This window comes from Elephas maximus, chromosome 27, assembly GCF_024166365.1.
Source record: "Elephas maximus indicus isolate mEleMax1 chromosome 27, mEleMax1 primary haplotype, whole genome shotgun sequence".
NCBI classification, from domain to species: Eukaryota; Metazoa; Chordata; class Mammalia; order Proboscidea; family Elephantidae; genus Elephas; species Elephas maximus.
In genome coordinates, this window is record NC_064845.1 from 29716739 (window position 1) to 29740899 (window position 24161).

A 24161-nucleotide genomic window follows, 5' to 3' on the forward strand; every position below is an offset into this window, starting at 1 on the left:
TCCACATTCGGTTGGATCACCTTTCTTGGGAATAGGCATAAATATGGATCTCTTCCAGTCAGTTAGCCAGGAAGCTGTCTTCCATATTTCTTGGCATAGATGAGTGAGCACCTCCAGTGCTGCGTCTGTTTGTTGAAACATCTCAATTGATATTCCATCAATTCCTGGAGCCTTGTTCTTCACCAATGACTTCAGAGCAGCTTGGACTTCTTCCTTCAGTACCATCGGTTCCTGACATATGCCACCTCTTGAAATAGTTGAATATCGCCTAATTCTTTTTGGTATACTGACTCTGTGTGTTCCTTCCATCTTCTTTTGATGTTTCCTGCGTCGTTTAATATTTTCCCCATGGAATCTTTCACTGTTGCTACTCGAGGCTTGAATTTTTTCTTCAGTTCTTTCAGCTTGAGAAAGGCCGAGCGTGTTCTTCCCTTTTGGTTTTCCATCTCCAGCTCTTTGCACACGTTCTTATAATACTTTACTTTGTCTTCTCGAGAGCCCCTTTGAAATCTTCTGTTCAGTTTTTTTACTTCATCAATTCTTCCTTTTGCTTTAGCTGCTCGACGCTCAAGAGCAAGTTTCAGAGTCTCCTCTGATATCCACCTTGGTCTTTTCTTTCCTTCTTGTTTTCTCAGTGACCTCTTGTTTTCTCCATGGTTGATGTCCTTGATGTCATTCCACAACTCACCTGGTCTTTGGTCACTAGTGTTCAATGCGTCAAATCTATTCTTGAGATGGTCTCTAAATTCAGGTGGGATATACTCAAGGTCATATTTTGGTTCTCGTGGGCTTGCTCTGATTTTCTTCACTTTCAGCTTGAACTTGCATATGAGCAATTGATGGCCTGTTCCACAGTCAGCCCCTGGCCTTGTTCTGACTGATGATATTGACCTTTTCCATCGTCTCTTCCACAAAAAAAAAAAAAGATTTTTTTTTTTCTTTATGTAGTCAATTTGATTTCTGTGTGTTCCATCTGGAAAGGTCCATGTGTATAGTCACCATTTATGTTGGTGAAGGAAAATGTTTGCAATGAAGAAGTCGCTGGTCTTGCAAAATTCTATCATTCGATCTCCTACATTTTTCACACATTGTTCATCACAAAGGCCATATTTTCCAACTACTGATCCTTCTTGTTTCCATCTTTCGCATTCCAATCACCAGTAATCATCAAAGCATCTTGATTGCATGTTCAATCAATTTCAGACCGCAGCAGTTGATAAAAATCTTCTATTTCTTCATCTTTGGCCCTAGTGGTTGGTACGTATATTTGAATAATAGTCGCATTAACTGGTCTTCCTTGTAGGCATATGGATATTATCCTATCACTGACAGCGTTGTACTTCAGGATAGATCTTGAAACATTCTTTCTGACAGTGAATGCAATACCATTCCTCTTCAAGTTGTCATTGCCAGCACAGTAGACTATATGATTGTCCAATTCAAAATGGCCAATACCAGTCCATTTCAGTTCACTAATGCCTAGGGTATTGATGTTTATGCATTCCATTTCATTTTTGACAATTTCCGATTTTCCTAGATTCGTACTTCATACATTCCAGATTCCGATTATTAACGGATGTTTGCAGCTGTTTCTTCTCATTTTGATTCATGCCACATCGGCAAATGAAGGCCCCGAAAGCTTTACTCCATCCACATCATTAAGGTCCACTCTACTTTGAGGAGACAGGCCTTCCCCAGTCATCTTCTGAGTGCCTTCCAACCTGGGGAGCTCATCTTCCAGCACTATATCAGACAATGTTCCACTGCTATTCATAAGGTTTTCACTGGCTAATTCTTTTCACAAGTAGACTGCAGGGTCCTTCTTCCTAGTCTGTCTTAGTCTGGAAGCTCAGCTGAAACCTGTCCTCCATGGGTTACCCTACTGGTGTCTGAATACCAGCGGCTAGCTTCCAGCATCACAGCAACACAGACATGTGGGGGCTACCTCATTTAGTCCCTCTTTATTGATTATTGTCATCTTTCACATAGTGACATCACTGATTCCCTGTTTTCAGCTTTTTTTCATCTTAATTTTTGTGCTTTCCCTATCTGAGTTGATGTCTGAATGCTCTGTTCTGTGTCCTAGTGCTCTGTTGATATCTAACATTATTGATTTTCTAACTAGAGAATTCCCTTTATTATTTCTTGTACTTTTGGTTTGGTTTTTGCACATTCCCTAAGCTTGTGTTTATCTGGAAATGATTTCATTTCGCCTTCATATTTGAGAGACAGTTTTGCTGGATATATGATTCTTGGCTGGCAATTTTTCTCCTTCGATGCTCCATATATGTCCTCCCACTGCATTCTTGCCTACATTGTGTCTGCCGAGTAGTCCGAACTTATTCTTATTCATTCTCCTTTCTAGATGATGATGTTGCTTATCCCTGGCTGCTCTTAAAATTTTCTCATTATCTTTGGTTTTGGCAAGAATGATGATAATATGTCTTGGTGACTTTCTTTTGGGACCTACACTGTATGGGGTTCTAGGATAGATATCCTTTCATCTTTCACTCTGTCAGGGAAGTTTTCTGCCAACACACCTTCAACAATTCCCTCTGTATTTTCTCTTATCCCTCCCTGTTCTTGTATGCAAATCACTCACAAGTTATTCTTCTTGATAGAGTCTGACGTGATTCTGCATTCCACCTCCTCAATTCTGTTACTCTGACTTCCTATTGTGTTGTCTAATTCTATAATTTTATTGTTAATCTTGTCAATTTCTGAATGCTGTCTCTATGGATTCTTGCAGCTTATTAATTTTTCATAACGTTCTTGAATAATCTTACTTTCTAAACTGCTTTATCTGTGTGTTCCTTGGCTTTTCTGTATATTGCCTGATGTCATCCCTGATGTCTTCATGTGTTCTGTATATTAACCTTTTGTATTCTACATCTGGCAATTCCAGGAATACATCTTCCTCCAGCAGAGTCCTTGATTCTCTGTTTTTGGGAGTTTGCTGAAGCCATCACAGTCTGCTTCTTTATGTGATTTCATATCAACTGCTGTCTCCGAGCCATCTGTAAGTTCTTGTAATAATTTATTTTATGTTTTCTCACTGTGTCCTAGCTTCTTGCTTTGTTTTGTTTCAAATGTCCCCAAATAGGCTACTAGAGTGTGCTAACTTGATTATTGGAGCCTTTTTATTTTTGAAGCACTAATGTCCTGTTACCAGATGGTTAGAGCTGTTACCAGCTATATAAGCCTAAGAGTCCATTCACTATTCTTGTGTGGATTCAGCTCAGGTGTCCTGACAGTCGGTCACCTAGTGTGTGGTGTAGGCTCTCACCTACTATCTTAGAGGGGTAGTGATAATGGTTGTATGCACTGGTTTCTGGTAGCAGCAGGGGGTCACACTCTGAGGATGGCAGGGTGCTGACAGTCTTCCCCCAAGTGGCAGTGAGGAAGGAGAGTCTCTGTTCTCTAGAGTGCTCTGGTGGGTGGGCTCTTTAGCTGTACCTTAGGCACCCAGTGCTTATCCCTGTAAAGACTGGTAGGTACTACTATCCTCAGACCCCTTTCATGAGTGGCTAGGTGGCATGGGTGGAGCCTCAGCCCTCAGGTCTCTGCTGTGGGTAGGTGAGGGCTCTGTTTAATAGGCAGAGTGGTTTCAGACCTCCAAAACCTGCCTCTCCACCACACAGCTGAAACCATTACACTCAGATCTCTAACAGATTTGCCCATGCATTATAACAGCCACCTGGATCCATGTAGGGGTGAAAGCCAAAGTCTGTGGATCACTTATGCCTGGACTGGAGCCACTTCTGCTCTGAGCTTTCAGTTTAGGGGAGTTGGGAAAGTATTTTCCCCATGTTTGTTAATTGGCTCCATCTCCCAGGCCTGGAGAATGGCTCAGAGAGAGTGCGACAGGTTCTATCTCAGGCCCAGGGAATTCACCAGCTAATGAAGCCTGCAAGGGCAGAGGCGGGAGGGATCAGATAGACAGGACAGAGTACTTTCAGAAGAAAGAGCTATTAGATCCATGTGGTAAATTAGACAAAATCATCTATCTTGTACCGAGAGTGCTCTTTTATCACAGATTCCAGAATGCGTGTAGCCTGTGTGCACTGGCTGGTACCCACCAAGGTTGCCCCAGGGGGTTAGGGCTGCATTCCGTGCTTGCCTTCTGCCGCTAAAGCAGCTGTGTCCTAAACTCCACAGCCAGATCAGCAGCTGACACACCAGGGGATCGGGGTGCTGGCACTTCATTTGCCTTTTTTCACTGAAGCAGCTACTTCTAAAATGCTGTGGCCAGCCCTGCTGTAGACACACCACAGAGTCAGGGGTGTGCCACTTAGCTTGCACTCTTTTCCTGAACCTGCCGTGTCTCAGGAAACCACCATCAGCCCTGCGACACCTGCACTGGAGAACGGTGCCGAGGAATCGGAGCTGAGGTGCTGTGTGGGCTCGGCAATTCGTCACTGCTTCTGCACTGTCTCTTGCTCCTCTGTCACTCAGATCGATTCCTTACTTCTGTGCTTGATCCTCAGGGTTTGTACATTGTCATATATATAATCGATTCACTTGTTTTCTCGGGTCTTTTTTGCAAGAGGGTTCAGGGGAAGCTTCTGACTAGTTAGCCATCCTGACCCCGCCTCCTGAATCTGAATTTGAGACAGCACAAACAGGGGAACCAGCCCTAGCCCCCAGAATTGACCTCGGGGGAAGCCCAGCCAGTGCACGCAGGCAGCGCAGCAATGCAGCTGACAGGAGAAGTCACCAGGAGGCAGTGACTGGTTTGGGAGCCTGGAGTGCGGCATCCCAGCCTGGGAACCTTGGCACTGGGCTTTGGACTGGGAGCAGAGGAACTGTCCACGGCTTCTGAGACAGCACAAACACAGGACGAAGGCCTGACCCTCGGGGGCAATCTTGACCCAGCCAATGCACACAGGCTACACACCCCTTGGGAATCTCAGATAAAACAGTCATCCCCAAGCAAGATAAGTAACTTTATCTATATTCCAGGGTGCTACCCTCTCCTATTTTTCTGATCCCTCCCCTCCCCTTCCCAAGCAGCTTCATTAACATTGGAATTTTCTGAGCCAGAGAGTGAAGTGCTCTGCCGTTTTTTTATCTTTTGGTCTTTTCCTAACCCATCCTCCTGGCCAGACAGAAGCAGCAACAAAAAACCGAGGGACCAAAAGTCCTTCCCTGACTTCCCGAAATTGGACTAAAAATACAGAACCAGCACCAGCCAAGCATATGAGATCCACAGTCTTAGGCTTTCATCCCTACAGGGAACAAGGTGGCTATTATAATGCAAAGGCAAATCTGATAGTGATCTGACTGTAATTGTTTTAGTGGATTACTGGAAAAACAAGTTTCCCAGGTCTGATATCTCTGCATATTAAACAGAGCCCTCACTGACCCACATCGGGGACCTGAGGGCTGAAGCTCCCCCCAGACCACCTAGCCTCCTGCCTTAGGGGTCTGAGGATGGTGACACCTACCAATCTGTAGAGGTGCATGCATTGGGTCCCTAAGGTACATCTGCAGAGCCCACCCACCAAAGTGCTTTAGGAAGAGAGACACACCTACCTCACTGGCACTTGGGGGAAGCCTGTCAGCATCCTGCCCCCCATGGAGTGTGACCCCCTCATGCCACTAGAATCTGGTGCACACAACTATCACCACTACTCCTCTAGATGGATAGGTGACAATCTGCACCAAACACTTGGTGAGCCAAAATCAGATTCTACTCAAGAATAGTGAATGGACTCTTAGGCTTCTATATCTGGTAACAGCCCAAACCAGCTGGTAACAGGACAGAAGTGATTCAAGGGCTACAATAATCAAGACAGTGCAATCTAGTAGCCCATCTACGTATATTGAAAGAAAACAAAACAAGATAAGACTCAGAGAACAGATATAAAATAAATCATTACACTTTCTTATAGATGGCTCAGAGATAGCAGTCGATATCTAACCACATAAAGAAGCAGACCATGATTGTTTCCACAACTCCCCAAACTAAAGAATCAAAATCTTTCCCAAATGCAGATACAATCCTGGAATTGCCAGATGCAGAATATAAAAAACTAGTTTACAAAATGCTTCAAGACATCAGGGGTAACCTCATAAATGAAATAAGGAAATCTACAGAAAAAGACAAGGAAGACACTGATAAAGCAGTTGAAGAAATCAAAAAGATTATTCAAGAACATAGTGGAAACATTAATAAGCTGCAAGAATCCATAGAGAGACAGCATTCAGAAATCCAAAAGATTAACAGCAAAATTACAGAACTAGACAACGCAATAGGAAGTCAGAGGAGCAGACTCGAGCAATTGGAATGCAGAGTGGGAGATCTGGAGGAAGAGGGAATTGACACCAATATATCTGAAAAAAAATCAGATAAAAGAATATAAAAAAATAAAGAATCCCTAAGAATTATGTGGGACGCTACCAGGAAGAATAACTTGCGTGTGATTGGAGTTCCAGAACAGGGAGGAATAACGGAAAACACAGAGAGAATAGTTGAAGATCTGTTGGCAGAAAACTTCCCTGACATCAAGAAAGACGAAAGAATACCTATCCAAGATGCTCATCGAACCCCATTTAAGATTGATCCAAAAAGAAAATCACCAAGACGTATTATCATCAAACTTGCCAAAACCAAAGATAAAGAGAAAATTTTAAAAGCAGCCAGGGATAAAAGAAAGGTCTCCTACAAAGGAGAATAAATAAGAATAAGTTCAGACAATTCAGCAGAAACCATACAGGAAAGAAGGCAATGGGATGACTTATATAGAGAACTGAAGGAGAAAAACTGCCAGCCAAGGATCATATATCCAGCAAAACTCTCTCTCAAATATGAAGGTGAAATTAAGACATTTACAGATAAACAGAAGCTTAGAGAATTTGCAAAAACCAAACCACAGCTACAAGAAATACTAAAGGAAATTGTTTGGTCACAAAATCAATAATATCAGATACCAACACAACACAAGGTCACAGAACAGAACATCCTGATATCAGCTCAAATAGGGAAATCACAAAAACAAATTAAATTAATTTTAAAAAGAAAAAATGCTCAAAACAGGGAATCATTGAAGTCATTATGTAAAAGATCACAATAATCAAAAAGAGGGACTAAATACAGGAGGCATAGAACTGCCATATGGAGAGGAAAACAAGGCGATATACGACGATACAAGTTAGGTTTTTACTTAGAAAAATAGGGGTAGATATTAAGGTAACCACAAAGAGGTCTAACAATTCCATAACTCAAAATAAAAACCAAGAAAAACATAACAACTCAACCAACATAAATTCAACTACTATGAAAATGAGAAACACACAATTTACAAAGAAAAACGTCTCAGCACAAAAAAGCAAATGGAAAAAGGAAATTGTCAACAACACACAAAAAAAGGGATCAAAATGACAGCACTAAACACATAGAAACACATACTTATCTAAAATTACGCTGAATGTAAATGGACTAAATGCACCAATAAAGAGACAGAGAGTCTCAGACTGGATAAAGAAACATAATCCGTCTATATGCTGCCTACAAAAGACACACTTTACACATAGAGACACAAACAAACTAAAACTCAAAGGATGGAAAAAAATATATCAAGCAAACAAGAAGCAAAAAAGAGCAGGAATAGCAACATTAATTTCTGACAAAATACACTTTAAAGTTAAATCCACCACAAAGGATTAAAGAAGGACTCTACATAATGATTAAAGGGACAATTGACCAGGAAGATATAACCATATTAAATATTTATACACCCAATGACACGGCGGCAAGATACATAAAGAAAACTTTAACAGAACTGAAAAGTGAGATAAACACCTCCACAATTACAGTAGGAGACTTCAACACACCACTTTCCAAGAAGGATAGGACTTCCAGTAAGAAGCTAAATAGAGACACGGAAGACGTAACTGCTACAATCAACCAAATTGACCTCACAGACTTATACACAACACTCCATTCAACAGCTGCAAAGTATACATTTTTTTCTAGTGCACACGGTACATTCTCTAGAATAGATCACATATGAGGTCATAAAACAAACCTTTGCAGAATCCAAAACATCGAAATATTACAAAGCATCTACTCAGGCTACAAGGCCATAAAAGTGGAAATCAATCACAGAAAAATCAGGGAAAAGAAATCAAATACTTGGAAACTGAACAATACCCTGCTCAAAAACAACTGGCTTATAGAAGACATTAAGGAGGGAATAAAGAAATTCATAGAATACAATGAGAATGAAAACACTTCCTATCAAAACCTCTGGGACACAGCAAAAGCAGTGCTCAGAGGCAGTTTATATCGATAAATGCACACATACATAAAGAAGAAAGAGCCAAAATCAGAGAACTGTCCCTACAACTTGAACAAATAGAAAGCGAGCAACAAAAGAATCCATCAGGCACCGGAAGAAAACAAATAATAAAAATTAGAGCTGAACTAACTGAAATAGAGAACAGAAAAACAATTGAAAGGATTGACAAAGTCAAAAGCTCGTTCTCTGAAAAAATTAACAAAATTCATAAACCATTTGGCAGACTGACTAAAGAAATACAGGAAAGGAAACACATAACCCGAATAAGAAATGAGATGGGCCATGTCACAACAGACCCAACTGAAATTAAAAGAATCATGTCAGATTATTACAAAAATTGTACTCTAACAAATTTGCAAACCTAGAAGAAATGGATGAATTCCTAGAAAAACACTACCTACCTAAACTAACACAATCAGAAGTAGAACAACTAAATAGACCCATAACAAAAAAAGAGATTGAAAAGGTAATCAAAAAACTCCCTCCAAAAAAAGCCCTGGCCCGGACGGCTTCACTGCAGAGTTCTACCAAACATTCTGAGAATAGCTAACACCACTACTACTAAAGGTATTTCAAAACATAGAAAATGATGGAATACTACCTAACTCATTCTATGAAGCCACCATATCCCTGATACCAAAACCAGGTAAAGACACCACAAAAAAAGAAAATTACAGACCTATGTCCTTCATGAACATAGATGCAAACATCCTCAACAAAATTCTAGCCAAGAGAATTCAACAACGTATCAAAAAAATAATCCACCATGGCCAAGTGGGATTTATACCAGGTATGCAAGGTTGGTTTAATATTAGGAAAAGCATTAATGTAATCCCCCATATAAATAAAACAAAAGACAAAAACCACATGATCTTATCAATTCATGCAGAAAAGGCATTTGACAAAGTCCAACACCCATTCATGATAAAAACTCTCAGCAAAACAGGAATTGAAGGAAAATTCCTCAACATAATAAAGGGCATCAATACAAAGCCAACAGCCAATATCACTCTAAATGGAGAGAGCCTGAAAGCATTTCCCTTGAGAACGGGAACCAGACAAGGACGCCCTTTATCACCGCTCTTATTCAACATTGTGCTAGAGGTCCTAGCCAGAGCAATTAGACCAGACAAAGAAATAAAGGGCATCCAGATTGGCAAGAAAGAAGTAAAATTATCTCTATTTGCAGATGACATGATCTTATACACAGAAAACCCTAAGGAATCCTCTAGAAAACTACTGGTACTAATAGAAGAGTTTGGCACAGTCTCAGGTTATAAGATAATCATACAAAAATCACTTGGATTCCTCTACATCAACAAAAAGAACAACGAAGAGGGAATCACCAAATCAATACCATTCACAGTAGCCCCCAAGAAGATAAAAGACTTAGGAATAAATCTTACCAAAGATGTAGAAGACCTATACAAAGAAAACTACAAATACTAGTGCAAGAAACTAAACGGGACCTACATAAGTGGAAAAACATACCTTGCTCCTGGATAGGAAGACTTAACATAGTAAAAATGCCTATTCTACCAAAAGCCATCTATACATACAATGCACTTCCGATCCAAATTCCAATGACGTTTTTTAATGTGATGGAGAAACAAATCACCAGCTTCATTTGGAAGGGAAAGAAGCCCCGGATAAGTAAAGCATTACTGAAAAAGAAGAAGAAAGTGGGAGGCCTCACTCTACCTGATTTCAGAATGTATTACACAGCCACAGTAGTCAAAACAGCCTGGTACTGGTACAACAACAGGCACATAGACCAATAGAACAGAATGGAGAACCCAGATATAAAATCCATCCACATATGAGCAGCTGATAATTTGACAAAGGCCCAGTGTCAGTTAATTGGGGAAAAGAGAGTCTTTTTAACAAATGCTGCTGGCATAACTGGATATCCATTTGCAAAAAAATGAAACAGGACCCATACCTCACACCATGCACAAAAACTGACTCCAACTGGATCAAAGACTTAACATAAAGACTAAAACGATAAAGATCATGGAAGAAAAAATAGGGACAACGTTAGGAGCCCTAATAATAAAAAATAATACAAGGCATAAATGGAATACAAAACATTACTAAAAATGACAAAGAGAAACCAGATAACTGGGAGCTCCTAAAAATCAAACACCTATGCTCATCTAAAGACTTCACCAAAAGAGTAAAAAGACCACCTACGGATTGGGAAAAAATTTTCAGCTGTGATATCTCCAACCAGCACCTGATCTCTAAAATCTATATGATTCTGTTAAAACTCAACCACAAAAAGACAAACAACCCAATCAAAAAGTGGGCAAAGGATATGAACACGCACTTCACTAAAGAAGGTATTCAGGCAGCTAACAGATACATGAGAAAAATGCTCTCGATCAGTAGCCATTAGAGAAATGCAAATTAAAACTACGATGAGGTTCCATGTCACTCCAACAAGGCTGGCATTCATCCAAAAAACACAAAATAATAAATCTTGGAGAGGCTGCGGAGAGATTGGAACTCTTATACACTACTGCTGGGAATGTAAAATGGTACAATCACTTTGGAAATCTATCTGGCATTTTCTTCAAAAGTTAGAAATAGAACTACCATACACCCAGAAATCCCACTCCTCAGAATATAACCTAGAGAAATAAGAGCCTTTACACGAACAGATATATGCACACCCATGTTTATTGCAGCTCTGTTTACAATAGCAAAAAGCTGGAAGCAACCAAGGTGTCCATCAACGGATGAATGGATAAATAAATTACGGTATATTCACAAAATGGAATACTACGCATCGATAAAGAACAGTGACGAATCTGTGAAACATTTCATAACATGGAGGAACCTGGAAGGCATTATACTGAGTGAATTTAGTCAGATACAAAAGGACAAATATTGTATAAGACCACTATCATAAGATCTTGAGAAATAGTACAAACTGAGAAGAACATATACATTTGTGGTTACGAGAGGGGGGAGGGAGGGAGGGTGGGAGAGGATTTTTTACTGATTAGTTAGTAGATAAGAAGTGCTTTAGGTGAAGGGAAGGACCATACTCAACACAGGGAAGGTCAGCTCAACTGGACTAGACCAAAAGCAAAGAAGTTTCCTGGATAAACTGAATGTTTCGAAGGTCAACGGAGCAAGGGTGGGGGTTTGGGGCCTATGGCTTAAAGAGACTTCTAAGTCAACTGGCAAAATAATTCTATTATGAAAACATTCTGCATCCCACTTTGAAGCTTGGCGTCTGGGTTCTTAAATGCTAACAAGCGGCCATCTAAGGTGCATCAGTCGGTCTCAACCCATCTCGATGAAAGGAGAATGAAGAACACCAAGGTCACATGATAACTAGGAGCCCAAGAGACAGAAAGCGCCACATGAACCAGAGACTTACATCATCCTGAGACCAGAAGAACTAGTTGGTGCCCGGCCACAACCCATGACTGCCCTAACAGGGAGCACAACAGAGAACCCCTGAGGGAGCAGGAGGACAGTGGGATGCAGACCCCAAATTCTGCATAAAAGGACCAGACTTAATGGTCTGACTGAGACTAGGAGAATCCCGGCAGTCATGGTCCCCAAATCTTCTGTTGGCCCAGGACAGGAACCATTCCCGAAGACAACTCATCAGAAATGGAAGGGACTGAACAATGGGATGGAGAGAGATGCTGATGAAGAGTGAGCTACTTGTATCAGGTGGACACTTGAGACTGTGTTGGCGTCTCCTGTCTGGAGGGGAGATGGGAGGGTAGAGAGGGTTAGAAACTGGCAAAATTGTCACGAAAGGAGAGACTGGAAGGAGGGAGCAGGCTGACTCATTGGCGGAGAGTTAGTGGGAGTATGGAGTATGGAGTAAGCTTGTGTGTGACAGACTGACTTGATTTGTAAACTTTCACTTAAAGCACAATAAAAATTATTAAAAAAGGAAAGTAGTTACCTGCAGAGAATGGTACGGCTTTGCTCCTAAATCCTGCAGATCTGTGCAGTGATTCACCAAAAGGGCCTGTCCTTCAAAAGAAGGATGAAGAAAAAGGCATTGGCCACATCAACGGCTGCATACCAGGTACCAGGAGATGTGTTAATTTGCAGTTCACTCCTCCAAGGAAACTCCTCTTCCAAATGATTGGCTGCTCACATCAGATCACAAAATGGAGGCTGATTACATAATTTCTGCCAAACCCCTAAGAATCATGGCCTAACCAAACTGACACATAACATTAACTATCACAGTGGTGATGAAAATGTTATGAAGTGGGTACTGATGATGGTTGAATAATATTGTAAAAGTATATAAAGCCAGTATACTACACACTTAAAAATTATTAAAACAAATTTTATGAGAAATCTACCAGTTAAAATAGCATAAACTATGAAGTATAAAGTGATCTGGGAAAATATTACCACAAAACCAAAGAAATTCCCGCTCAGGTGAGTTGAAGAAAGGGTGTGTTTCTGGAGCTGACGTTCCCTAGCTGTGAATGAGGGGTGGCCGTGGAGGACTTGCAGCAAATGGCTCAACCTCTGGAGACCGAGGCAGAGCTGGAGATGGAGGACCTGGTGTTCTATAGAGCTCTTATGTTGAGCAGGAGCCGGATCGACATCAGGAGGTGATCTGGGAGCCATTCAGGAGGTGGCTACGATTGAACTCTACGCCTCCAGCTGACTGTCCATCTGACGCTGGTGATGGAGCTGGTGACGGAATAGTTGGTGCACTGTGGAGCTCCAGTTAGTGCAGGAGCAGGATCAACATCAGCAGGTCCTCCAGGAGCTGGTTCTGAAAATGACCCATGTGGTCCCTGTCCGCTGGAGCTCACAATCTGTAGGGGAGACATGAAGATGGATAAAAGCATGAAAACAAACACATGCAAAGAAAAAAGCATATTTTATAGAGAAAATAAAGCAGGGTGCTGTGAGACAAGACTGGGCTGTGGTCCAGGAGGCCTCACTAAGGTGACATTTATGTCTGACCAGAATGACAGGAGGTACCAGCCCTGCACGAGTCTGGGGACAGCGTGCCAGGGAGAAGACAGAGCTGTTGCAGAGACTGGGACACAGACGTGAGTTTGTCCAGAGAAGTGGTTGAAATGCAGCCAGTAGAGCTAGAGGGAGCTGAGGAGGAGAGGAGGCAGGGAGGAGGAGAACAGGTCCAGGACCCATGACCTGGTGGGCTGGTGGAGTTCTCTCTTGCTCTGTGATAACAACACCCCCAAAACTAATGACTCACAACACACAACAGCACACAGTCTCTGTGGGCCAGGAATCCAGGCATGGCTTACCTGGTGACTTCTCCAAGTTCTCAGGAGCCTGTGGTTGTGGTCTCAACTGAGTCTTGACTGCGGACGATCTGTTCCCTACTCACTTCCACGTTATCAGCAGTACTCCATGAGCTTTTGGACTGGGGGGCCTCACTCCTGTCTGTCTGTTGATCAGGACCCTCCCCAGGTCTTTGTCACATGAGTCTCTCCATGGGCAGGTCATACATCACAACTGCTGCCTGGAGGGAGAGAGAAAAATAAATGACAGACAGAGATGACTGAGAGAGAAACAGAGAGAGAGGATAAAAGAGAGCCAAGAAACATTGCCCCAAATGGGGTCATTATGAATTGAAATCGACTCAATGGCACTTAACAACAACAACACTCTTGAGAAGTGAGTCCCTGAGTCCAATCCACACTGAGGGGAGGGGGTCACAGAGGATGTGGAGACCAGGAGGTAGGATTGTTGGGAGCCATCGTGCAGGCTGCGTATCCACTAGTCTGAGATGAGGCACTGGGTCAGATTCTAAATATAATGGAAGTTATCGGAGGGTTTTATGCAGAGGGTGACACCATCTGATGTTCATTTAATTCCAAACCCCTCATGGTGCTGACTGGGAAATGAGGCCAAGAGGGGAAGTGAATTTCCCAAGCTCACACCACCAGAACCCAGCCCTGTTTGGAGATGTACTCCATGCTGCTTCCCACACCTGCTTGAAATTCTTCCATCTCTGAGTTTGTGCATTAGCTACAGGGGCAGATTATCCAATAGGCAAGGTAAGCACGGTGAACACCACATCTTTGATGTGGCAAAACCCATGTGAAATTCTTCACTACAGGTTAGTAAGTAAGCACAAGGAGACCTGTGTTTACCTTGCTTCCAGGGTCATCTGCCCGCGTCAGGGATTGTAAATTTGAAAAGAGGCTTTGATTCTGCAGGAAGGTGCTGTGGGGTTGGGAGAAACAGATGCCAGCCATACCCAGAAGCAGAGTATTAGACGTGCTGAAAAAATGTGAAAAGGTGAAACTGTTCATTACACATAATCTGGCAAGCAGGTAAGCCCTGTGCTTACCTTGCCTATTAGATAATCCACCCCTGATTAGTCAGCCCACAGGTTCTACAGGTGTTATCTCACATATACCTGCTGAGGTCCCTGGGAAGAAGATGCCAGAATGATTCCTATTGTGTGGGTAAGGGGACTGAGGAGGCTCTGAGAAACACAAAGACTTGTTCACGGTCACAAACTGGTTGACAAGGATGACCTTTGTCTGAGCCCAGCTCTGTCAGCTCAAAGCTGGGGCCCTGGCTACACCCAGGCCTTCCTCAGGTTCTGGGGGTGGGGGTGGGGAGGGCTGTGTTGGTGTCACTGTGTACAAGTATGGAGATGGCATGGGGAGAGGTGAGCACTCAGCAGCCCAGGGGAGACATTGGGGAGGTTTTATCTGCCATCAGGCCTAAGTCAGGAGATCCAGGACATGACCTCACTTCCTTGACGACAGAGTACATAGAACTTGGAACCCTGGTAACCAGGGACCCACATTCAAAACACAGCCCGCTACCCAGCTCACTTGAGTGGAGACACTCAAACTAGAAACATGTTTTCTTCTTGTCTCCCATCTTCCCTTGTATCAAATCTTGAGAGACCCAGGAGTTCGACACTTCCACGAAGGCTGAGACATGGTCTCATCCCCCACCCACAACAGCTCAGGCCATTTACCAAAAAGAATCCAAAGGTAACACAGGGTGGCCCAGGGTTGCCAATCCAGGCCAGGCCACCACTGTGACCCCACCTGGGAAGCCCCACACCCCTCCCCAAGGTCATACCACCCCCCAAGCCATGCCAGCCCTTGTCCTCATGGGGTCCCTGGTAATGGGGGCTGGGAGGAAATGTGGACAGAACTGATGAGGCAGAAAGTTGTTGGATGAGGCAGGGTCCATTCGGGAGAGAGGTGGTGGGGGTCAGGGCAGGAGGAGCCATGTGACCGGGGGAGATCTGGGAGGGGAGGAGTAATAATGAGGATGATGAAAATTGGGCTACTGCTTCAGGACTAGCACACATTGAGGGCAACGCCAAGCTCCATCCCCACGGCCTCTCACCACACTGGGTTCATGGCGCTGAGTCTGACCGTGGCTGGGCCTAGTCCATGAGGTTGGGCGCCTTGGGGAGGCTGGGGGCTGGGGTGGCAAATGGGGAGGCCTCTTTCACTTTCCTGCCCTGACCCCGCTGATCGCACAGAACAGTGGGATGTAAGTCTACCCAGGAGTTCCAGTTCAGACGAGGCCGTAGGGAGGGACTGTCGGAGTCACAGGCTAAGTCAGCACTCTCACCTGGACCTTCTCTGAGATCCAGCTCACCCTGAGTGTGGCAGTCAAAGTGCAGCCCTACCTGCTGGCATTGCCTGGGCCACAGCTGCTGTGTGCCAGTCCAGCTTCTGCCAGATCCTGCTGCAGTAATTAGAGGTTGATTCCTCTATCTGGGGACATGGTCACGGCTGGATGGTACACCCCCAGGCTGACCCATCCAGCATGGGAGAACTGAGAGCTCCTCGGAGGCACAAGGGCTTCAGGGGCAGAAACAGAAGGAGGTGGCTCAGAGGGGCTCTTGACGCCTCCCTGGCCGCTGCCGGCACTGTCTCTGCAGAACTCCCCGCAGGAGATCCCCAAGGAAAAGGAGAATGGCATCATCTCCTCGGTTTACCCCAAGAAACGGGCGATGAAGGGCTGCCGCAGGTTCTGGGTGAGTGCAGGGGGAGGGGAGTGACGTCCCTACCCAGGGACCCAAGATGCCCAAGACACCACCCTGTGGACCTCAGGTTACTCCCAGGACCTTCCCTCTCCAGGGTCCCCAGTCCCCTCACAAGAAAATGATCTTCCCCCCCTCCCCCACTGTCCTCCCTGCCCTGGCCAGCCACAAAGTCACTCTTCCCATAGTTGTAGGAATATCAGAAATGAGGTTTTTATACTGTCTGCACTTCACATAAGCCCATGCATATTTTGCCTGTTGCTGCTGTTTTAGTGTTGAACTTTCAACCCCACGGTCTCAGGCAGCAGTCGGCTCGGCTCTCCTTGCACAACTTCTCCCACCTTCACACATCATCACACTTGGCAGGCTTCTTTTATCCTAAAACGAGGGGCTTAGGCTATGACACATCTTTTTCTACAACCTGCAATCTCAGGGAACACATCACGTGACCCCTTCAGGTCAGGGGCTCTAGCCTGACTCGCTGCAGAATGTTCCAGAAGGGAGGCCTGTCCCCACAGTGACTGAGCCTCTCTCTGCTGCTGGCCCTGGACTGATGCCTTCTGCAGGGCTGCAGGAACGCTTACGTGTGTCCTCACACACTCACCCACCCAGGACAGACTCCCAGGAGTGGCATGCTTAGGGGGGAGGATGCACACATTTCAAGTTAGGATCACTAGAGCCAGACTTCCCAAAACAGCGGTCGCAGTCCCGTGGCCCAGCAGTTTGTGATGCTGGCCACGTCTCTGCATTGAGCCTGTTCCAGGTATTATGGTTCCTTTCTGTTTTGCCAGTCTGCTGTCAGGGTAGCCAACAGAACTGCAGGGTGGCTCCGAGGCACCTGTTGGCCCTAAGAAGCTGAACCGCCTCTCAGTCCTTTACCGATCATTCACATTTGCACTCCCTGGGCCATCTGTTCAGATCCTCAGGTTTGCGGGGGTCTTTCTCCCATCCCAGGGTCTCTAGGCTCTCAACCTTGTATGCATCTGGGTACTCCATAGCTTCATGTTCTCAAAACCCCCTTTAACGCACAGAAAGAAAAATCCATGTCTTGCCTATCTCATGGGTGTGTCTGCTGTGTGCACTGTCTCCAGCTGGGAGGGAGTGAGCTTGGACCAGACCTTCCCCTCTGAGTCAGGGGCAGAGCAGGCTTCACGTAGCACAGAGGGAACATCATGGAACACTAATGTCGGACAGTTCTGGGCTCTGACCAGGTGACCTCGAGAAGACACTGGATATCACCAAGCCTCTGTTTTCTCATCTCTGGAATGGGGTGTTTCGTGAAGACTCACTGGGATACTGCTCTTCCTTCAGGGAGATAACAATGGTTACTTAGTCAACGAAATCCCTTCAGGTTCCTAATGTTTGTAATCAGCCCCCACCTCCAATTCTGCTTGGAAATCCGAGTCCTGTTTGCTGCTGAAGGCACTCATGTCCCACCTCCTGCCACAGGTCACTGAGGGAGAGGGAGTGCCTGGTCTAAGCTCTGGGCCCCCAAACCTCCTGGTGGTTTATGGGGTTGCCTCTGACAATATGTCCCTCCTCTGTCCCACCTCAGTGTGTCTGTGGTTCAAACGAGGACCTGGATGAGGCCTGGGTGATGAAAACCTTCAAGGCAGGCTCACTGGAGAAGCTGGTGGAGCTCCTGGTGCCCGCTTTCCTAAAGGGTGACTTCTCCTACATCGACATCTTTCTGCGAACCTATAGAACCTACGCCACCACCCAGCAGGTCCTAGACCGGCTGCTCCAAAGGTGAGCACTCTGCCCTCGACAGCCCAATGGGGCCTCTACTCCCTACCAGCTGTGAGTCTGCAGAATGCCACTTCACCACTCAGAGCCTCAGTTTTCTCCCCTGAGAAGTGGGCTGATAAAGGTCCAATCAGCTAGAATTACTGTCAGGAACACATGCGATAATCCACAGAAAGTGTGTACCCGGAGCCCATCCCTATGGTAAAGGGTGCTGGAGGGGCTGGGATCTTCACATGTTCTCCATCACGAAAAAGCTGTCTGCCTCACTCCTCAATGACTACGTGCCCTTCAGCAAACCTATCTCCCATCTGTAAAGGGGATGTTGAGATTCCATTTAGTGTGTCCTTGTCCTTGGTATCAACAGAACTGGTTTTGGTTTTTGGTTTTGGGTTGTCCTTGGTATAGCCAGAAAAGAGATCCCTGGAGGCTGGAAGAGAGGCTACAGGACTCTCAGATACCTGGGAAGGTGCTGGGTGGGTTCACTCATTCACCAATGATCCGTGAAACCCCTACTGTTGCAGACACTGTTCTGGGTATTTAGCATTGTTCAGTGAACAAAGCAGATAGGAATCCCTGCCCTCCTGGGCCTCCATTCCAGTCCGAGAGTCAGACAGGAACACTAGACATCTTAAGCAAGTAGTGTCCACAGTGCTTTAGATGTGACACCCTCACACCACCTCTAGGTATGGATGTAACCACCCCTATTCTGCTGAGTACGGTGAACCCCAGGAGCAGCTGAAAGGGTGAGTGGACTTTGTGTGGAGAAGGAGGGGCTCTTATCTCTGCAAAAGGACAGAGGTTACAGGGGACCTGTGTCTGGATTGGGGTTGGCAGACCCTGGGCCCCATTCATCTAGATTCCACTAGAGGGATGAGTTTAGGGGCGCACCCTGCAGGACGTAAGCAATCATAGAGAGATGGGAGTGGAACCTGGGTGTCCTGGGGAGCAGAGGGGAGGCTGGGGGCTCAGAGAGGCTCCTGAGACAATTCATCCTCCCAAAATTCCTTCACATCACAGGTTGCCCCCTTCTGTATTTTGGGCCCAAAACAGGAAGTGGGGGGGGGGCGTTGGGGAGTGGAGACAATTGCTCCGAAATCCCCGTCCCCAGTCATGGGTGCTCAGCTGCATGTGGGGCCCCTGTTCCAGGGGAGAACAGTGTCCATGGGAGAAGAGACCCTCACACATGTGCAGACAACCAGGCAGCATGCTGGTGCACACGCTCCAGAGGAGGGGCATTATGGCTTGGACATCTGGGTCAGGGGGCGGACCCTGTGTGTCACCCAGCATCAGATAATCCTGAAGCACTACTGTGTGCCGGGCTGTGAGATGAACATGCAGACACACATTTCTGTGCCCTTAGCGGGTTACTGTCCAGTGGGGAGAGGGCCAGGGGACAGAAATGGATGTAATTCAGGCTCACCAAGGAGGGAGAGTTGGTCAGACCATGGATGGGGAGCTCCCGGGGACAGCGCTCTGTGCTAGCCCCGTCAGTAACCAGGCCTGCCACTGCCAGGATAACCAGAGGGTGTGATGCAGGGTGGTCCTGACCTTTGGAAGGGCAGGGGCAGGCAGAGGGACTGGCCCATTGCAAGGGTGCCCTGGGAGGGCAGTGTGGTGGGAAAAGCCAGGCCTCTGACCCTGCTCTTCACCACCCATCCCTAGCGCCATCTCTTTTATCCTGGGCACATGGCTGAAGGAATATTCCGAGGATTTCAATCAGCCCCCAGACTTCCCCTGCCTAAAGCTCGTGCTGGAGTATGTGCAGGTGAACATGCCAGGCTCACATCTGGAGTGCTGTGCCCATCTTCTCTTGGCACAGCTGGATCAAATGGAGGTCACTGAGGCAGAGCCAGAGGGTGAGGAAGACTGGGCATGACTGCATGTGAGCTTGGGAGGGGCACGACGGAAAAACCCCAGGGGTGGGGGTTGAGCCAGAGCTCAGAGTAACTTCAGACCCTCCTCTGGTGGACCACAGTCTGGGAAGACCTTCCGGGGTGGAAAATCTTGGAATGGGCTTCTCTTTGTGGCAGTGGGTGTTTTCCATCATTGGCAAGGCATGAGGAGAGGCAGTCATGTTGGTGAACCTTTCTCCTTTTGCAGCTCCAGAGCCGGGGCCAGCGCCAATGGTAAAAGGAGCTCGAGAGCTATCTTTGCCCCGAGAACCGGCTCCTGGACAATCTCCTGGGGTACATTCGGTTCCTATAGCAGCGCCGAAGTGCCATAGTGCACTGCCTACTATGTCATCGGCTGCAGCACTGGCACCAGATGGAGAGCTGGCAGGAGGGGCGGACCCCTCTCCTGGGCCACCTCCAGATATGGCTCCCGGACCACAAGCTGATGTCAGTCCTGCTCCTTCTGCTGCTCCAACACCAGAGCTGCAGAGAGCACCAGCTATTCCATCGCCAGCTCCATCGCTGCCACCAGACCCAGAGCTGCCGGAAGGGTGGGATTCTTATCCTGGGCCACCTCCAGAACCGGCCCCTGTACCACCTGGTGAGGTTGATCCTGCTCCTGCACCAAAACCAGAGCTCCACAGAGCACCACTGCTTCCATCACCAGCTCCTGCACTGGAACCTGATGAAGAGCCAGATGGAGGCTCAGATTCGTATCCTGGGCCACCTCCAGAACCAGTTCCCGGACCACTGGCTGATGTCAATCCTGCTTCTGCTCCTGTTTCAACACTGGAGCTTGACGTAGCCCAGGTCTTCCCCCAGCTAAATCAGCAGCATCAGGCGGAGAGTCCGATGGAGAGGTGGATTCCCATCGTGAGCCACCTCCAGAACCAGATCCTGGAACACCAGCTGACGTCGATCCAGCTCCTGCTCCAACACAAGACGTCGACAGAGCAACAGCTATTCTGTCACGAGCTTCAGCTCTGGCAGCGGATGGATAGCCCGCTGGAGGTTCACGTTCTTAATCAGGGCTACCGCCTGAGCCAGGCCATGGACCACCTGGTGATGTCGATTCTGATCCTGTACAGACACCGACGCTCAATACAGCACCGCCTATCCCATCACCAGATGGAGAGCCTGCAGAAGAGCTGGATTTTTACCCTGGGCAACTTCCAGAACACACTCAAGGACCGCTTCCTGAGTCAGATCCCGCTCTTGCAGGAACATTGGAGCTGGGTACAACAACAGGTCCTCCATCAGCAAGTCGAGCACTGCCACCTGACAGACAGCCTGCTGAAAGATCAGATTCTCTCCCTGGGCCAAGACCATAACGAGCTCCTGGACCGCCTGGTGAGGTCCATCATGCGCCTGGCCTAACACTGGGACTCCACAGAGCAGCATCACCAGCTCCAGCACTGGCACCAAATGGGGAGAAAGCTGGAAAATGAGATTCTTATTCTGGGCTACATTCAGAGCTGGCTCCTGGGCCACCGGCTGATGTCAACCCTGCTCCTGTACCTCTACCAACACCAGGGCTGAATATACCACACCGCCGTCCATCTCCATCTCCGGCCCCGGCACCAGGAGAAGAGCCTACTGGAGGGCTCGATTCCCACCCTGGGCCACCTACAGAAATGATTCCTAAACCACCTGCTCCTGCACCAACACCGGAAGTCCTTAGACCACCAGCTATTTCATCACCAGATCCGGCGATGGCGATAGACAAAGAGTCAGCTGGAGGGGCGGATCTCCATCCTGGGCCACCTCCAACTGGCTCCTGACAAACAGCTGATATCGATCCTGCTCCTACGCCAACACTGGAGCCCCACAGGCTAATAAATCCTCCACCGCTAGCTCTGCCCCGGGCACCAGAGGCAGAGCCACTCGCCATGCCTCCTCCACAGCAGCTCCTCATTCACAGCCAGGGAACATCAGCCTCAGAACCAGACTTTTTCTTCTTCTCACCTCAGTGGGTGTTTTTTCGCTTTTGTTGTGGTATTTTTCCAGCTCAATTTATACTTTATAGCTTATACTGTATTAACTGGTAGATTTCTTATTAAATAAAGTTTTGTTTTAATAGCTTTAAAGTGTGTCATATAGTGGCTTTACCTACTTTCACAATCCTATTCAACCATCACCAGTATCTATGTCAGAACACTTTTGTCACCACTGTGATGGCTCATGTTACGTGTTAACTTAGTTAGGCCATGATTCTCAGGGATTTGGCCGAAATTATGTAATCATCTTCCATTTTGTGATCTGATGTGATCAGCCAATCAGTTGGAAGAGAAGCTTCCTTGGGGATGTGGCCTGAAAATTAATATATCTTCTGGGGTATGCAGCCATTAATCTCCCTGATGCCTTTTTCTCTATCCCTGTTTTAAAGGACCACCAGAAGCAGTTTGCCGTCACTTGGTCAGGCCAGCAATACACCTGCACTAATTTATCTCGGGGGTATGTCAATTCTCAAGGTGTATGTCATAATTCAGTCCTCAGGGAGCTTGATTGCTTTTCCTTTCCAGAAGACATCACATTGGTCCATTACATTAATGGCATTATGCTGACTGAACATAGTAAGAAAGAAGTATCAATACTCTAGACTTATTGGTAAGATACTTGCATGCTAACCCAAAAACCAAACACACTGCCATCGAGTCCATTCCGCTTCGTAGTGACCCTATAGGACTGATTAGATATGCCCGATAGAGTTTCAAAGGAGCACTTGGCGGATTCGAACTGTGGACCTCTTGGTTAGCAGCTGAAGCACGTAACCACTGTATGCCACCAGAGTTTCCATTGCATGCTAGAGGGTGGAAAATTATTCTGACAAAGTCCATATGCCTACATTTCAGTGAAATTTCTAGGGCTCCGATGGTGTGGGGGATGTTGAAATATTCCTTGTAAAGTGAAGGATAAGTTCATGTATCTGGCCCTTCCTACAGTAAAGTGGAGGCACAACATTTGTTGGGCCTCTTTGGGTTTCGGAGGCATCATATCCCTCATTTGGGTGTGCTGCTCCAGCCTATTGATCACGTGGTTTGAAAGCTACACCTTTTGAGTAGGGCTCACAACAAGAGAAAGCTCTGCAACAGGTTCAGTCTGATGGCCAAGCTGCTCTGCCACGTGGGCCATATGATCTGGCAGAGTCAGTGGTTTTGGAAGCGACAGTGGCAGACAGAGATGGTCTTTGGAGTCCTGTTTAGAGTCTCTGGCAGGCCCCTATTGGTGAATCACAGTGCAGATCCTTAGGATTTTGGAGGAAAGCCCTGCCATCCTCTGCATTTAACTACTCTCCTTTTGAGAAACAGCTTTTGGCTTGTTACAGAGCCTTAGTAGAGACTGAACACTTAACCGTAGGACACCAAGTCACAATGCATCCAGAGCTGCCCATCATGAACTGGCTGTTGTCTGACTTACGGAGCCATAAAGCCAGATGTGCACAGCAGCACTCCATCATTACATGGAAGTGGTACACACGATATCAGGCCTGAGCAGGACCTGAAGGCTCAAGTAAGTCGCACAAGGAAATGGCCCAAATGCCCATGGCCTCCACCCCTATTACATTACTTGCCCTTTCCTAGTCTTCATCTATGACCTCATCATCAGTTGACTGAGGAAGAGAAAACTGATGTCTGGTTTACAGGTGTTTCTCTGCATGATATGCAGGCATCATCTCAACATGGAGAGCGGCAGCAAAGCACTACAGCCCCTTTCTGGGACCTCCCTGAAGGACAGTGGTGAGGGAATAGCCTCTCAATGGGCAGAACTTCAATCAGTGAACATGAGTTTTCACTTTACTTGCAAGGATAAATGGCCAGATATGCAGTGGTACACTGATTCATGGGTTGTGGCCAATAGTTTGACTGGATAGCCAGGGACTTGGAAGGAACATGATTGGAATTTGGAGCCAAGGAAGTATGAAGTGGCATGTGACAGACCTCTCTGAACAGGCCAAAGAAGCAAACATATTTGTATCTCATGTGAATGCTCTGACTTCGGCAGCGTTCTCTAAAGAAGCAAAACCAGTTAAGGGTATAAATACCTATATATAGAGAGAGATTTATATCAAGAAAATGGCTCACACGGTTTTAGAGGCCACAACACCCCAAGTCTGTGGGTCAGGATAGAGGCCTCTCCTGATTCATGTACCCTCAGGTGCTGGTGTACCCAAGATAGGGAGGCTGGAGAGCAGGGCTTTTGCTCACAGGCTGTGAAGATCAACAA

General features: G+C 46.3%; 2 long non-coding RNA genes across 2 annotated transcripts in view; both read right to left on the bottom strand.

Moving 5' to 3' along the window:
• The window catches only part of LOC126068370 (uncharacterized), a 34191-nt gene extending 21171 nt beyond the window's left edge, over positions 1 to 13020 (bottom strand). The window contains exon 1 of the long non-coding RNA XR_007515652.1: positions 12238 to 13020. This is a non-coding gene — a long non-coding RNA (uncharacterized LOC126068370). The remainder of the gene's footprint in view (positions 1 to 12237) is intronic.
• Positions 1 to 24161, bottom strand: part of LOC126068376 (uncharacterized) — a 131239-nt gene that overhangs the window by 60180 nt on the left and 46898 nt on the right. The gene's annotated exons all lie outside the window — the stretch shown is intronic.